At 44.9% G+C, this 17098-nt stretch overlaps 1 long non-coding RNA gene across 2 annotated transcripts; it reads left to right on the top strand.

Annotated features, from left to right (window-relative positions):
• The first annotated feature begins 5732 nt into the window (after nucleotides 1-5732).
• Nucleotides 5733-8419, top strand: LOC139831205 (uncharacterized). 2 transcript variants are annotated; one of them, XR_011745876.1, is made up of 4 exons: nucleotides 5733-5766; nucleotides 6680-6793; nucleotides 7612-7772; nucleotides 8351-8419. It is a non-coding gene; the product is annotated as an uncharacterized lncRNA (long non-coding RNA). The 2 variants fall into 2 exon arrangements; XR_011745875.1 differs by having other exon boundaries at nucleotides 8348-8419.
• Nucleotides 8420-17098: the final 8679 nt, after the last annotated feature.

Below are 17098 nucleotides of genomic sequence, written 5' to 3'. Positions count from 1 at the left end.
GAAGGTGCAGCAACATGTGTAGCATTAGCATTACTAGTGGTGGTAATAGTCCAAACTTTAGCTATATTCTTCTCTTTAGCTAGTTTTTCGTTTTCTTCTCTATCCCACCTAGCACGCAGTTCAGCCATTAATCTTATATTCTCATTAATTCTAACTTGAATGGCATTTGCTGTAGTAGTAATTTTATTATGATGATTCTCATTAGGCAAAACTTTTGATTTCAAAAGATCAACATCAGCAGCAAGACTATCGACTTTAGAAGCAAGTATATCAATTTTCCCAAGCTTTTCTTCAACAGATTTGTTAAAAGCAGTTTGTGTACTAATAAATTCTTTAAGCATGGCTTCAAGTCCAGGGTGAACTCCTATTATTGTTGTAAGAATTCCCATAAGAATTACCATAGCCGTTGCCATTATTATAAGGATATGGCCTATAGTTGTTACTAGAATTGTTCCGGTAAGCATTGTTGTTGAAATTATTATTTTTAATGAAGTTTACATCAACATGTTCTTCTTGTGCAACCAATGAAGCTAATGGAACATTATTAGGATCAATATTAGTCCTATCATTCACAAGCATAGACATAATAGCATCAATCTTATCACTCAAGGAAGAGGTTTCTTCGACAGAATTTACCTTCTTACCTTGTGGAGCTCTCTCCGTGTGCCATTCAGAGTAGTTGATCATCATATTATCAAGAAGCTTTGTTGCTTCACCAAGAGTGATGGACATAAAGGTACCTCCAGCAGCTGAATCCAATAAATTCCGTGAAGAAAAATTTAGTCCTGCATAGAAGGTTTGGATGATCATCCAAGTAGTCAGTCCATGGGTTGGGCAATTTTTAACCAGAGATTTCATTCTTTCCCAAGCTTGAGCAACATGTTCAGTATCTAATTGTTTAAAATTCATTATGCTACTCCTCAAAGATATAATTTTAGCAGGGGGATAATATCTACCAATAAAAGCATCCTTGCATTTAGTCCATGAATCAATACTATTCTTAGGCAGAGATAGCAACCAATCTTTAGCTCTTCCTCTTAATGAGAAAGGGAACAATTTTAGTTTAATAATATCACCATCTACATCTTTATATTTTTGCATTTCACATAGTTCAACAAAATTATTAAGATGGGCAGCAGCATCATCAGAACTAATTCCAGAAAATTGATCTTTCATGACAAGATTCAGTAAAGCAGGTTTAATTTCAAAGAATTCTGCTGTAGTAGCAGGTGGAGCAATAGGTGTGCATAAGAAATCATTATTATTTGTGGTTGTGAAGTCACACAACTTAGTATTTTCAGCGTTGGCCATTTTAGCAACAGTAAATAAAGCAAACTAGATAAAGTAAATGCAAGTAACTAATTTTTTTGTGTTTTTGATATAGCAAACAAGATAACAAATAATGTAAAACTAGCAACTAATTTTTTTGTATTTTGATTTAGTGCAGCAAACAAAGTAGTAAATAAAACTAAGCAAGACAAAAACAAAGTAAAAAGATTGAGAAGTGGAGACTCCCCTTGCAGCGTGTCTTGATCTCCCCGGCAACGGCGCCAGAAAAAGAGCTTGATGGCGTGTATTTCACACGTTCGTTGGGCAACCCCAAGAGGAAGGTATGATGCGCACAGCAGCAAGTTTTCCCTCAGAAAGAAACCAAGGTTTATCGAACCAGGAGGAGCCAAGAAGCACGTTGAAGGTCGATGGCGGCGAGATGTAGTGCGGCGCAACACCAGGGATTCCGGCGCCAACGTGGAACCTGCACAACACAACCAAAGTACTTTGCCCCAACGAAACAGTGAGGTTGTCAATCTCACCGGCTTGCTGTAACAAAGAGTTAACCGTATTGTGTGGAAGATGATTATTTGCAGAAAACAGTAGAACAAGTATTGCAGTAGATTGTATTTCAGTAAAGAGAATTGGACCGGGGTCCACAGTTCACTAGAGGTGTCTCTCCCATAAGACGAACAGCATGTTGGGTGAACAAATTACAGTTGGGCAATTGACAAATAAAGAGAGCATGACAATGCACATACATATCATGATGAGTATAGTGAGATTTAATTGGGCATTACGACAAAGTACATAGACCGCCATCCAACTGCATCTATGCCTAAAAAGTCCACCTTCAGGTTATCATCCGAACCCCCTCCAGTATTAAGTTGCAAGCAACAGACAATTGCATTAAGTATGGTGCGTAATGTAATCAACAACTACATCCTTAGACATAGCATCAATGTTTTATCCCTAGTGGCAACAACACAACACAACCTTAGAACTTTACATCACTGTCCTGTGTGTCAATGCAGGCATGAACCCACTATCGAGCATAAGTACTCCCTCTTGGAGTTACAAGCATCTACTTGGCCAGAGCATCTACTAGTAACGGAGAGCATGCAAGATCATAAACAACACATAAGCATAACTTTGATAATCAACATAACAAGTATTCTCTATTCATCGGATCCCAACAAACGCAACATATAGAATTACAGATAGATGATCTTGATCATGTTAGGCAGCTCACAAGATCCGACAATGATAGCACAATGGGGAGAAGACAACCATCTAGCTACTGCTATGGACCCATAGTCCAGGGGTAGACTACTCACACATCACACCGGAGGCGACCATGGCGGCGTAGAGTCCTCCGGGAGATGATTCCCCTCTCCGGCAGGGTGCCGGAGGCGATCTCCTGGATCCCCCGAGATGGGATCGGCGGCGGCGGCGTCTCTGGAAGGTTTTCCGTATCGTGGTTCTCGATGCGGGGGTTTTCGTCACGGAGGCTATTTGTAGGCGGAAGGGCAGAGTCGGGGGCCGACGAGGGGCCACACCATAGGGCGGCGCGGGCCCCCCCGGGCCGCGCCGCCACGTGGTGTCGCCACCTCGTGGCCCCACTTCGTGTGTTCTTCGGTCTTCCGGAAGCTCCGTGGAAAAATAGGCCCCTCGGGCTTTGATTTCGTCCAATTCCGAGAATATTTCCTTACTAGGATTTACGAAACCAAAAACAGCAGAAACAAGAATCGGCACTTCGGCATCTTGTTAATAGGTTAGTTCCAGAAAATGCACGAATATGACATAAAGTGTGCATAAAACATGTAGATAACATCAATAATGTGGCATGGAACATAAGAAATTATCGATACGTCGGAGACGTATCAGCATGTCACTCCAGAAATTATCTGTGTTATCGTTTTACCTGCTCGGGACGAGCAGAACTAAGCTTGGGGATGCTGATACGTCTCCGACGTATCGATAATTTCTTATGTTCCATGCCACATTATTGATGTTATCTACATGTTTTATGCACACTTTATGTCATATTCGTGCATTTTCTGGAACTAACCTATTAACAAGATGCCGAAGTGCGCTTCTGTTTTCTGCTGTTTTTGGTTTCAGAAATCCTAGTAACGAAATATTCTCGGAATCGGACGAAATCAACGCCAAAGATCTTAGAATCCCCGGAAGCATCCAGAACACACGAGAGGGACCAGAGGGGGGGCACAGGCCCACCACACCATACCCTGGCGCGGCCTAGGGGGGGCCCGCGCCCCCCTATGGTTTGGCCAGCCCTTCAGCCCCCCTGCGCCGCCTCTTCGCCTATAAAATCCCTTTCGACCTAAAAACGCAGTACCGATTGACGAAACTCCAGAAAGACTCCAGGGGCGCCGCCGCCATCGCGAAACTCCAATTCGGGGGACAGAACTCTGTTTCGGCACCCTGCCGGGACGGGGAATTGCCCCCGGAGCCATCTCCACCGCCGTCTTCACCGCCATCTTCACCGCCATCGCTGCCTCCATGATGAGGAGGGAGTAATCCACCCCCGAGGCTGAGGGCTCCGCTGTAGCTATGTGGTTCATCTCTCTCCCATGTACCTCAATACAATAATCTCATGAGCTGCTTTACATGATTGAGATTCATATGAGTTTGTATCACAATTTATCTATGTGCTACTCTAGCAAAGTTATTAAAGTAGTTCTATTCCTCCTGCACGTGTGTAAAGGTGACAGTGTGTGCACCGTGTTAGTACTTGGTTTATGCTATGATCATGATCTCTTGTAGATTGCGAAGTTAACTATTGCTATGATAATATTGATGTGATCTATTCCTCCTACATATGCATGAAGGTGACAGTGTGCATGCTATGCTAGTACTTGGTTTAGTCTTTTTGATCTATCTTACACTATAAGGTTACTTAAATATGAACAAATTGTGGAGCTTGTTAACTCCGGCATTGAGGGTTCGTGTAATCCTACGCAATGCGTTCATCATCCAACAAGAGTGTAGAGTATGCATTTATCTGTTCTGTTATGTGATCAATGTTGAGAGTGTCCACTAGTGAAAGTGTAATCCCTAGGCCTTGTTCCTAAATACTGCTATCGCTGCTTGTTTACTGTTTTACTGCGTTACTACTGCTGCAATACTACCACCATCAACTACACGCCAGCAAGCTATTTTCTGGCACCGTTGCTACTGCTCATATATATTCATACCACCTGTATTTCACTATCTCTTCGCCGAACTAGTGCACCTATTAGGTGTGTTGGGGACACAAGAGACTTCTTGCTTTGTGGTTGCAGGGTTGCATGAGAGGGATATCTTTGACCTCTTCCTCCCTGAGTTCGATAAACCTTGGATGATCCACTTAAGGGAAACTTGCTGCTGTTCTACAAACCTCTGCTCTTGGAGGCCCAACACTGTCTACAGGAAAAGGAGGGGGCGTAGACATCAACCGGTCATGTACAAAACAAACTTGTGTCATTTTTTTTGGTGCTAGCGTGTTGATTATGTACAAAACCATCCTGTGTCAGGTCTGTACATGACAAAACGGTAGCTGAATTGGTAGGAGTGCGCGACAGCAGGAGACGCACGTTCGATTCTTGGTACCATCATTTTATTTTTCGCGCGAATATTTCCAGCGGTTCGACCGGCTATCTGGCAAGCTGGTTTTCTCCTTAAACCACCGGTCGAACCGCGGTTCTGCTGGTTTTCACTGGGTCACTTGCCTGAACGGTCCTCTGCGCTTAATAGACTGGGAGGAGCTATAGCATGTAACAACCAGACAATGGTATGTTGCTAGGAACACGATCAGAATACGAGGTGAGGAAAAAGGGGCACTAGGGGCTCTACCAGTGTTGTGGTGCACATGTCACTACACCACCACCTCCTACTCATTCTCTGAAGCAACAGTGCCGTGGTGATGAGCTCCATGGACCCAACAATGGAAGAGCAGAGTAGAGGTAGAATGGAAAAATCTCTCCTGGGCGATCTACTTGTCCCCTCCTTTGTATTTATGATCTGAGTCAACAAAAGATGGAAAATACTTCCATGTTTAACTGCAAAACCAAAATATGGAAAATATACTTCTTAGATAAAATGCAGATGAAATAGCAACATGTTTTGCTCTGGTAGTTCCTTCAGTTTTCTTCCTCGGCTAGTCATGTTCAATACTATCTCCAGTAGGGTCATGAAAGTCTGAATCTTCCTATACTTACATTTCAGAGTATTGGCATTGAAACTCTAATAGGAAAGCCATCTTACTAGTTTGCTTTGTTGCTTCAGTCTGAAGGTTAATCTTCTTACTAGTTTGGTGGAACAATTCGTTCCTAGCTATGTATCCCTACTGTTGAAGATCATAATATTCTTGCGCTGCCTGTAACTTTCTATTTTCAATTCTTTCTTAATAGGATTGAGGAAGCATTTATCAATTATAGTGCACGAACAGTACAAGATTTCATGTTGGTGTAGGATTTCCAACTTATGAATGAAGAGGTACAATTTCCTACTCCTAGAGATGTTCATTTGTTTGGCAAATAAGTGGTTATTTTGGTGTTAAAGAAATATCCATGTCATTGTTGTGTTGGTGCTGGCTACAATGGTATCTCTTATCTATTACTAGTGGGCATGCTAACTCGGTCACACCGAAACACAATCACCTTCTAATCTTTGCAAGTAGGTTAAACTTGTGTTCTTGTTTGGCTAGTTATCGATATGGTGTTTAGGATCTTACTCCTAGTAAAGAATCATGTATTGTTCATTTTGTAGTAGCTGCAGTTGGGGAATTGCTTATATTTGCCATGTTGTTGATCTCTGTGCATTATGCTCTTGCTCAATACGAGGAATAAGTTGGGGATGAGTTTGTCTTTAGTTGGGGATAAGTTGTGTCGATCGTGCCACGGATGTGTGTACGTTTTCTGCTGTCCATTGTTGGTCATGACGTCCTTCTGGGCATGTTTCCCTTCCCCTGTGACTTATGGTTTGCATGTTTCCTATGAGGTTTAGACTTTGCTAGTGGTAGTTATTTCTGATTTGGTACTTTCCTTTGATCAAGTTTATGCCAAAGGAATAGAACTTCCATAATTGCCTACCATCTTGTTTGTGACGAACGATTTGTTTGTGTTGTCACCTAAATAGATCTGGCCCTTGGGTGTATGAACAGTTGGGTTTGGGTACCCTTTCACTTGGCTGTTTTGACAAATTAGAATGACAATATTTTTTTCTTGTTTTGAAACTAGATGAGTTTGTATTAGTCCAAACTACTTGAATGGTTTAGCTGCGGCTATCATTAATTGGTGGCTGACTTTGATATTGGTTTGTAAGTTGTTGTGTATGAAGTGCTGACTCGGTATCTTTAAGTTGAACTATTGCATCTTGAGTTACTGATGTTGTTCAAATCATTGGGCAGTAGAAATAGGAACTAGTAGCAAGGTTGCGATTGGCTCAACTCTGCAGTGCAGTTGGCTTGAAGCATCAATCCAATGCATGACTTTTAAGAACAAGGACTCGACCATACAAAACTGTAAGCTTTCATATCAATCGACAAATCTTAATTTGGTTTCTACTATCAGTTCATATAGAGGCCCATTGTGTACTATATTACTGAGAGTGTTGTACGATATAATCATATTATCATAGACAAAGCTGCTATATTTTCCTCATGTTTTCTGATAGTTGTACTCGCCATTTTATATGACATTGGAAAAAAAAACAGAGCTGCGTCGAAGGATGTACAGAAATATAGAACAATGAGTTCTCTCTTACTGTTGGTCTAGCAGTGCCAACATCTTGGTGTAATGAACTGATGAAGTTCTAAGTTGTGAGTGATAATATCAACAGTTTCATAATCTATAATACTCTTCATCTTGTGTATTGCAGTTTGTGCAATCCTGCAATAACAATAAGCAACTGCCAATGTATAATTTACGGTAGATACCAGTACACGGTTCTGGTGGTATAAGTTGAAGTTGAGATTTGGTGCGTATGTGTGCTGTACCTAAATTTTGAAACATGGGCCAGTGAAGTACAAGGCTTTGAGATGAAATTCTCAGGGTACACTTTGGTAAATCAGGAATAACATATTACTCATTTTGCATTCAGCTGTCATGAAAAATAAACTTATTCCAGTTCTTAGAAACATGACTAAGTTTCAAAAAGTTTGATATATCGTTGCTTTATCACATTGCTGATTTTCCATTCAGATTTCAGATAAAATAAGTACTTATATTATTTTGTTCATACGACATGTTTGTCACTCAAGATCACTTTGCAGCCCATCTTACTTAAATACTGCACCTCACTAGAAGTACCCTAGAATGATCATCTTCACCTATGTGATAGGATCCTGCCGAAGCTAAGAAGCAAGATACATGGCGTCCCAAGTCCATGCTATTGTTGCTACCGTGTTCGTTGACAGATGCCGCTAGCTTTGCCACCTACAGAGGCATCGGCGCGAAGTGGATGTCCAGAATGTGGAAGTGCAGCTGCCCAGTCACTCCTAGGTTTGTCCATGTCTCGCTTCAGAATTTTTGGGCTTGAATGTTTAGCTAATAACTTCAATCTGTTCATATACTCATGTGACAAGTTTCATTTTAGAAAGGTCAAAGTGTGTGTTGATCTGCAGATATCCTGGATGAGAATGCACGTACTAAAACTATGGCTTGGTAAGCTTTTCTCCATTTGCTAGGCCATGTCCACATAGAATAGGATTTCTTCTTTTTTGCATGGTTGTGCAAAGTGTATAGGCCATCTCTTCGCTTTTTTACGATGAGCACCAAGCTCCAGACTGGTTGTTTTTCTTACAGAACTCACATCAGGGCGTTGTTTAATTCTCATCTTATATTGGCATGACCCAACTTTTTGTCATCCATATGCTAACTGCAATGTTTGTGGTGCGTGGCCATCCTGCGCTGCTGTTGTGGTGGGTTTGGTTTGTTGGTGTACACTGAATTGCAGCTTTAGCTTGCCTGAGATGCATAAAACCAGTCCACTTCTACTATCCACAAGTTGTGATTGTTATTCTCCTAAATGAAAGCATTGGTTGCATCATCTCATGCTGGTTTTTTGAATATGATAGTAGGTGCCATTGAATCAATCCTTTCCAAGGCAGAAGGTGCCGCAAGATGAATCAATCCTTGCCAGTCACATGGTACTGATGCATGTTCTCAATAGGATAGAGTAAATAGAAGTGATAAAAATTGGTTAATAGGAATGTTGTTTCTTCTCCATCATCCTATACCTTGCAACAACATGAAGTGACGTATGGCCTAAACCCAAGAATTGATATTTGCTACTGTTGTTTTTCTTCTTTTTAAGATGGTCAGAAACCAGTGAATAATGATGTTTTGTTCTTGTGCAGCTGGAACCTTAGCTCATGAAGCCTGATGCATCTTGGAAGGAGGCTGGAAGACCAAGGGGGAACACATCATATATACCCTTGTTCGCTGTGCAATATCTATGCCATGGCAGCAGTGACCTTTATAGCACCTTAGTATATGTGGCCAGCACAGGATTCAGATTCGAGAGCATCTTGTGACACCGCCTTAATGTTTTTTATGTAACTATTCGAGGATTGTTTGCGGAAACTAACTTCCATTGAAGTTTGTTGTTTGATATTTTGGTCTATCAGTTTGATTAGACATTGGTTGCGGTTGTTTATTGTAAATTTGAATGTCAAATGAGTTGTGTCATGTGGTCTCGAGTCTATTTTGATGTATATAATCCTGCTGTGTGTTCTGGATGTCCGAAAAATTTGTGGATGTCATGCCGAATTTTCGAGGTGAACATCAGAGGCTTGTATCTGAGCAGATTCATCCATTTAAATCATTCTTAGTGTTTTCTTTATTAAACTTGTATGAGTGATGGTTATAAGTTGGAAAACTAGAACCCAACTGATTGACTCTTATGACGAGTTACTGCGTTGTCATGTGGTAGAAATTATTCTTTGATTTGGAAGTTTGTAGTAGCAGATTGCTGATGAAAATTATTTGATTAGAAGGAAAAGACGATGGGTCTTACTACTACTACCTTGTTCTAAAATAAGTATTGTATCTTTAGAAGTGTTTTAGTTATAGATAGATCCATCTCGTCTACAGTACTAGTTTCCGACGAGGGGTACAAGGCTGTCTTGATTTCTCTCGGAGCTGACCAGGACCGGCGGTTTTGGCCAGGATTGAGATCCATGTACGTAGCTGACCAGGACCTTGATCGACTAGCACTGTCGCTTACACTGGCCCACTCATGATGAACTGCAACTCATACGAGCCTGCCGATGCACTGATAACGAAATGTGCATAACCTGTTTCATACAAAATGAAGGAGAACGGATCGGCGGTCTCCCCGGCGATCAGCCACGGCTAGGCATGGAGCACCACACGGCTCCCTTGGTCGTGGTATTCCCTGCGTACGCAGCAGGCTTCCCGTGGTCGTGTGTCAAGGACTAGCGGTACTCCACCATTGGCCGCGTCTGGATCGACGAGCTCTGCGTAGCGCCGCCGCGGCTACTCCATAACGGGAAACATGAATCCATGCATATACTGGGGCAAATCGCCAACCAAAAGATCAGTAGATCACCATGGTTATCTCTAACGGCCACACCCAAGATTGCGTGAGTCTCGTGTGGCGTACAGCCTTCATGCAGCATCACAAGTCAGCAGATCAGCAGCATCACAAGTCAGCTTCGAAAAGCCCACTGTCGGCAATTATTCTGCAACCTGACATGCAGATCGTCGGAATACCTGCTCCATGGTCATAGGAAGTCTTGTTCCTCTGGTTTCTTACAATTGTTTCATCAATTCCACGAGACTACAAAGATTTCTACTCGATCATGTTTTTATAGCCTCTCTTGTTTTAACTGGGGAGGCCCAATGCGCTGATGAATACTTGTGTTGTTCGCACTTTATTCTTCTTTTTATCATCCATTATTATTTTTTCTGTATTTATCAAAATGTCCAGAAATATAAGAAGCTTGTTGTCAAAATTCTGTAACACTAGTGTCATGCTACAAAATGGCTAGCAAGGGAGCACTAGATTGTGTGTTTGCAGCTAGCTAATACTAATCCATTGATCTCACACGTAGTGGTCTAGCTTGTACATAGGTTGGTTTTCTCATTGGCTACTTAGCACCGACTTGATGGAAGGGGCGACTAAGGTAATGTATATTTTGGCGAGTTGATTTGATCGTGCGAGCGAGACCTTTGACAACAATAAAGACTCCTAACGTGTTTTGTCATCGATGTTGTCGCTCGTGTCCCAGATAAGATGCAGATAGGTTGGAGGCTAGGGGAAGATGGCGGCGCCGGTGGGAGTATTGAAAGTTGATGGAAGTTTTGCTTTCTATATAGCGCTTAGATTAGATGTGGCAATCAAATAAAAGTTGTCTCGTTTATGCGGGAGCGATCCATTACATGATCCTGTGGAGCATCCATCGTTGGAAGCTGCTAGCATTGGAAACAAACCATGGGAGAGGTTCTGGATCGTTTTGTTGCATTTACGAGTTTCCTTGAGACATGAATAGTTTTCAGGATGACAGCTCATTTATGAGAGAAAGAGAGAGAGAGGCGAATAGTACTACTCCTTACCAATAGCAGAAGAAAATCAGAAGTCACATAGGCTCATTAGTCATGCCTCCTCCTCGATTGTGTATCCCTGCTCGTTTGGTTTCCCTAGGATTGCCATGTCAGCGATCCGTGCTTCTTTTCATCTCAGCCCCACATCTTCATGGTCATCTCCCAACAGCAAGTTGCAGCTTTGGAGAGTAGAATTTCCCGGACTCACTCCAGCCATACCTTGCCTCCTCTAACTATAAGTACAAGACGGTGGTTGCCCAGCCGCGCGTCGGCTAGCGCGTGACAAGTGACTTAGACTTTGACTCTTGCTCGGAGAGGAGAGGAGAGGGGCGCTGCCATGATGCTCTGGTGGAGGCCGCCATGGCGACTTGGTTGGAGGCGGGCGCGGTTTCCGGGCGGTGGCGACGGCAGCATGCTGGGCGAGGGCTTGGCCATGGTGTTCCAGAGGCGAAACCTGTGAAGGCGATGGGATGATGTGTGAGCTCAAGGGCAGCGTCAACGATGGAGGACGAAGACGCGGAGCCCTCCCATCGCTACGGCCGCCTCCGCGCGCAAGGTCCTCGCTCGACTCCGTTTTACGCGGCGCGCACCTCCGTCCCGTGCCGCCGTGCGCATCCAGCATAACCCAGAACGGGCCTGCACCGTATGGCCGGCGCCGCCCGTTCGGAGTAGCGGTGGCGGCGGGCTCACGGCCGCTGCGGGGACCGTGCGGCGGGAGGCAGGAGAATGGGGCGTCGCGAGCGCAGTGGCTGCCCCTGGTGGGGAGCGAGGGGCCGACGTCACGAGTCGCAACCCAATGAATCCCCTGTCTACCCTCTACCGAGCACCACGCCACGCCGGGTTGCTCGACACATACCACATGGCCGAGCCTGGTGGATGAGAAGCTGCGACCAGCTGACTACGTTCGTCGCCAAGCTGTAGCCGTGAACCTCCGTAGCGACCACGAGAAGGCAATGTTTTTTCTCCCGTACTGCTTGATTGATTTTCCCTACAGGCTACTGCTCAATGCTCATATCTTGCTTCGTGTTCTGTTGGTGCCTGCTACCCACAGCTAGCGTTAATGCCTTGAGGAGTGATGACATTGACCACAGACTACTACGTCCTTGCATCACATGGTTGAGGACTTGAGGTTTACCTGGCTGAAGAAATTGGGCGCCCGGCGTGTCCCCTTGCCGCTGCCGTTGGCGGGAGCCGCCGGGCCTTGCCTGGGTGGTGCCGGCGGCGGCGGGATCGACCTTACCCGTGGCGGCGCTGGGGGTGTGGGGACCTTGGCGGGAGGCGGTGGACTTCGGCATTAAACATACTGAGGGAAGATATCATTATATACATGATGTTATTAATATACTTAAATTAGTATGTTTAGAATTTCTACCTAGTGTTGATATGGTTGCTGATCCCCTGACTAAGCCTCTTAGTCAGGTGGTGTTTGGTAAGCATGTTAAGGCTATGGGTTTACAGATTTTTGAATAATCGTTTTGGACAAGTGGGAGATGTATGAAATATGTGTCCTACAACTATATTCAATTTATTTGGAACTTCATATATTATGTAACCTCACGGCGGGTAGAGAGCGAGGTGGGAGCCCGATTCTTCCAAACTGCCTCCGGCATATAAGAGCGTGCCATGCCTTCGAATTGTGCCTTGTACGCCGATGCCGCCGAGTATATCCCTGAAGATTTTGATTTCCAAATGGTGTCATCATTCGTGCCTTGAACAAGATTCACCACACCAATATGTGTCCAAAGGTCTACAAACTCAAAGATGTTTTGCAAGGACAACCCATTGAAGGTGTTGATTTTGGCAATCCAAATGTTTGTTGGTAATGCTCTTATGGGCCGTAAAGTTTTTGTGGGCTAAAAGATTGTAAATGGATGGGGCAATATCTTTAAGCATAAGGCCACCCAACCAAGGTGCATGACAAAAATTGGCGCCCATATAACCGTGTGTGAAAATTAATTTGAAGATGTGGCACCATTGAAAATTCTAATTTTACATGGGTTTCCTACTTGTGAAATTCCCCTATGAAAGCATCCAAACAAAACAACTTATATTCAGTATGGGTTGTCAAATTTCATGAAACAAGCGAAACATGGTAACACCACAGATATTTGCTGAACAAACTTGTGCCTTGGATGATCGTCCTACAAATTAAGCAATGACACCATCCTAGCTCCAAGAGATGACAATCACTGGGTGCCCCTGATCACTTGGACTTGCACCAGCTGATCGCCGGTACCGTCGGCTAGGAGGAGCGGCCTGAAGACGCAGGCGTCCGAGACCCGGAGGCCATTGTCCTGCGCGAACCCTGCCCACCCTGCCATGATCATGCCGCCCTTGTCGCCCACCTTGACGCGCACCTCCCACCGCCGCTCGCCGCCGCTGCCTGCCACGCTCATCTCGGCGGCGCGCGACGTGGTCCACCCCATGCGGTCGCACAGGGCCTTTTGGTGACATGGCATGACAATGAATGAAGAAAGAGAATGAGGTGGTAACTAGCTATATTACCATAACATCACACTTCTCAAGACAAAATGAGTCTACAATCTAATAAATGTAACATGCATGACACCACATATATGTAACTAACCACTATGAAGGTAGTAACATAGGGTAGTAACATGCACCATGTTACTACTCTATGTTACTTCCCACTATGACTAGTCTTACTACTACGTACTGCTCCATACGGCATCATTTATTTATTTTCTAGCTAGTGCAGACTGCTGACACGAAACCCAAAGAAAGAAATTTTTGATCAAACTTTTAGAGCAATATATAAACAAAACGTGGTATTTCGTACATACCGTATAAATATATATATATATTCCATTATGTATTTCTAATTTTACTGAAAATGAACTAAACATCACGACACTTGCTGTGAATCTACTGCTTTGCCCGCCCTGCAGCCCAACGACGCTTTCCTCGCAGTTTTTTGAGCTTTGGACCCTAATTAACAACATCCACCTAGAATCCGGGGTGGAAGATGATATCATTTAGAGGCTCGTGCCAAATGGCCAATACTCGGACACGCCAAATGGAAAAAATTGTGGTTTTTGCCCCTCTACGCATGCAAGCACTGCACCGAAACCGTCGATCACCTCTTCATCCATTGCCGCTTCGCGGCATATCTTGGCGGACCTCCGTCAAGGATTGATTGGGAATACCCGACCTCAACCCATCGCATTGGGTCAACCTCACGATCTCCGAGTGGCGGAACATGACGGTGGGCTGCCAAACTTCGAACATTCACTGCCTCCGAGTGAGAGTTTTGCAATGCAAGTCCGAAATCTTCCCACGAGCCCTTGAACACGGAGAATTGGGGACACGTGGCATCACGACGAAAACTGCTAAAAATCCGAGATCGTCACTTGGCCGAACGTTGCCCCACACAAAGTTGGCTAGCCACGCGTCTTTGGGGTGGCGTCGGCTTCTGACCGTGGCGATGACACCTTGGTGCCACATGGTATGGATCATGTGTTGTCTTTAGACGCTTCACTGATAATACACAAATGTCGATGCGTGCTCTTTTCTATTGAATGCATTTTGATTGTGTTTGAGACACTACCGGGTGTTATTGTGTTTGGTGTATGTAATACCCCCCTCGATTAATTCGGCGTCGTGAGGTTCCGAATGAAGCATGCACCTGGCTAGCTATAGCCTTTCATCTTGGCTTGACGTTTCTATCGGTGCCGTCTCGGTTTGCGTTTGACTCCAGATAGCCTATCGGCGACGCGAAATTTACATCACACCGATGCATGTGTCGTGGTCTCGACTCCGCCGCCATAGGTCCCTAGCCATCGTCAACCCATTGCCGCTTCAGTCAAGGAACACACGCGTACACTATAATCCTTGTCATATCAGAACTCGTCACGCCTCAACAACGAGATTCTCGTCCGCTAGACATATCCGAGAAAACTCTCTCTAAGTTGAAAAAATGTTGGAAACCCTATATTACTTCTACTAGGTGTTTTTTTATGTAGTCCCCTGCAAAGTTGGTCGGGTGGCGCCTGCCGCTTCTGACCATGCATGGTGATGACACCTGGATGCCTCCTGATAGTATCGGTCATGTGTTGTGTTTCGGCTTCACCGACAATGCACAGTGATGCCACGTATACTCTCACACACTAAACAAACGCCTTTGAATTGTGCTATAGGCACTACGGGGTACTATTGCGTTTGGTGTTTGTGTACCCCCCAAAGTTCATGCGGTGGCGGTATTCCCGCCTTTGGTGCCGCGAGAGGTTGTGCAGAGAACATGCACCTAGCTAGCTAGATTCTATCATTTGGGATGGAAGTTTCTCTAGCTAGGTATGGGCGTTGCCTTCTGAGCTCGCGCGCGTTTGACTCCGCATAGCCCGTTGGCGGGCTAAATTGATGCAACACTGATGCATGTGCCATTGGCGCTTCATTTGAGGTATGCACAATGCCTACAGTAAAATCCTTGTCATCCCAAGACTCGTCGCCGCCTCGACGGAATCTACCCCCCCACGAACCTTTCCGAGAACAATCTTTTAAAGATTAAAGCTATCTCCAATGACAAGCATAATATAGATGACGCAGGTGGATGTATGGCCACATTGCAATTCATCACATGGTTACGATAGACACGTGTTCACCTTGGATGTTGTGGTAGGTAGGTAGAGGACGAGATCAAATGTGGTAGACGAATATTTGGCCCCAAGGGTAGGGTGCCACTCATCCCGAATCCGTCGAGCCAATTAGATGCCACTGATTGCGTTTGCGTGGATCGCCCCCCTGTTAAACTCGATTCGAGCCGTAGATCCATCTGGGCTAAATCTAAATCTAAATCTAACGGCCATGCAGAGGCCCAGCTCCCGAGGAGTCACAGTAATTGCGTTGCTGAACCCAAGCAGCACCTAATAAGTACATATATGCCGCCCACAATTCCCCACCCTCAAACTAATTGCGTTGCTGAACCCAACCACCTCTGCTTTCTGCTATCCCTGATCGATCTCACCGTCCCTCCGCCGCCTTCCCCTCACCGTGGCCCCTCCCTCCCTCCCTCGCCGGCCGCCCTCCCTCCACAGCAACGGGGACAACAAGGGTGGGCAGACCGTAGCTCTCGGCGCCGCGTGCAGGAACGCCGGCAAGGGGATCGACCTGGTGGTGGCCTGACCAGGATGCTGCAGCCGGCGACCACCTCCCCGACCGACCTTCTCCTCTTTACGGTTGGACCTGCTGCATGCTCCTGACGCCACTCCGCCCCGACCACGCCAGGTGAAAATCCCATCGCTACCTAGTATCACCTTGACTGAAAATACTCTTTCTGTGTGTGTCTCTACTCACGTTGCTTCCCACGGATGTATGTACTCACATCCGCCTCACAACATGCGAGGTAATTGATCTCTGCACTTTCATGCACGCTCAACAACTGATTTGGGGACACATCCTGCACAGTTGCTTGCTTGTGATTCACGCTGGGATGAACGATCTTGCATTTATCTCACTATTTCTCATCAGCAGCCCATCTAATTCTTCACCTGATATATATGCCACAGCAGACCCGGCTTTTGGCTAGATGCATAACAATCCTCCAAATTAACGACAGATATTCTATTGAATTTTTGTACATGTACCTCACGACTATAGTTTCGCACCGCTAATCTTGTATCTTTATCAAGTCATCCCACTGCACCCAGTAATATGCATCTATGTCACTCGCCCGGGTTATGCAAGGGGAAGGCCTTATTTAGCAGATGAATTTACATCATTTTAACCAGCCATCTCCAACGTTAACAGCAAAGGAAGCACTACAGTTTTTTAGAATTTCAACTTACCATCGCAGTTCAAGCCTTGTCATCTCCATGAATATCCATCCAATGGCCTTTTTAAAAGTGATGATTGTATTGTATGCACCCTGTTTTGCTTATAATGAAGTAGATCTGTGACCTTTTTTTTTGTTCCTCGTCGAATGGGTTACATGGGCAGCGAGATTTTTCCAGAAAATTCAATGGCTCAGCATCGACATTGGCGCTGGATGCACCCCTGGAGCCAGTCTTCCACTTGTCTGTCACGCCCAAGTAGACCGCTGGGTGGTGATCTCTCTTGGCATAGAGAACACTCCCGTCCCCGAGTCCTGATGCTTGGCATCAACACTATGGGGATGAGGTAGTCCTACTCTCTTCAACCCTACTGCTTTCTTACGAATTTAAGCTTCATTACAGACTTTACTCTTCCACTTCATATCTTTACACCGCAATTGCCTCAACTTGTCTCAGGTTCCTGCTGCGGTACTT

This window comes from Lolium perenne, chromosome 5, assembly GCF_019359855.2.
Source record: "Lolium perenne isolate Kyuss_39 chromosome 5, Kyuss_2.0, whole genome shotgun sequence".
Classification (NCBI taxonomy): domain Eukaryota; kingdom Viridiplantae; phylum Streptophyta; class Magnoliopsida; order Poales; family Poaceae; genus Lolium; species Lolium perenne.
Note: the sequence above shows the minus strand (reverse complement) of the source record. Positions and strands in the feature narration are given on the sequence as shown.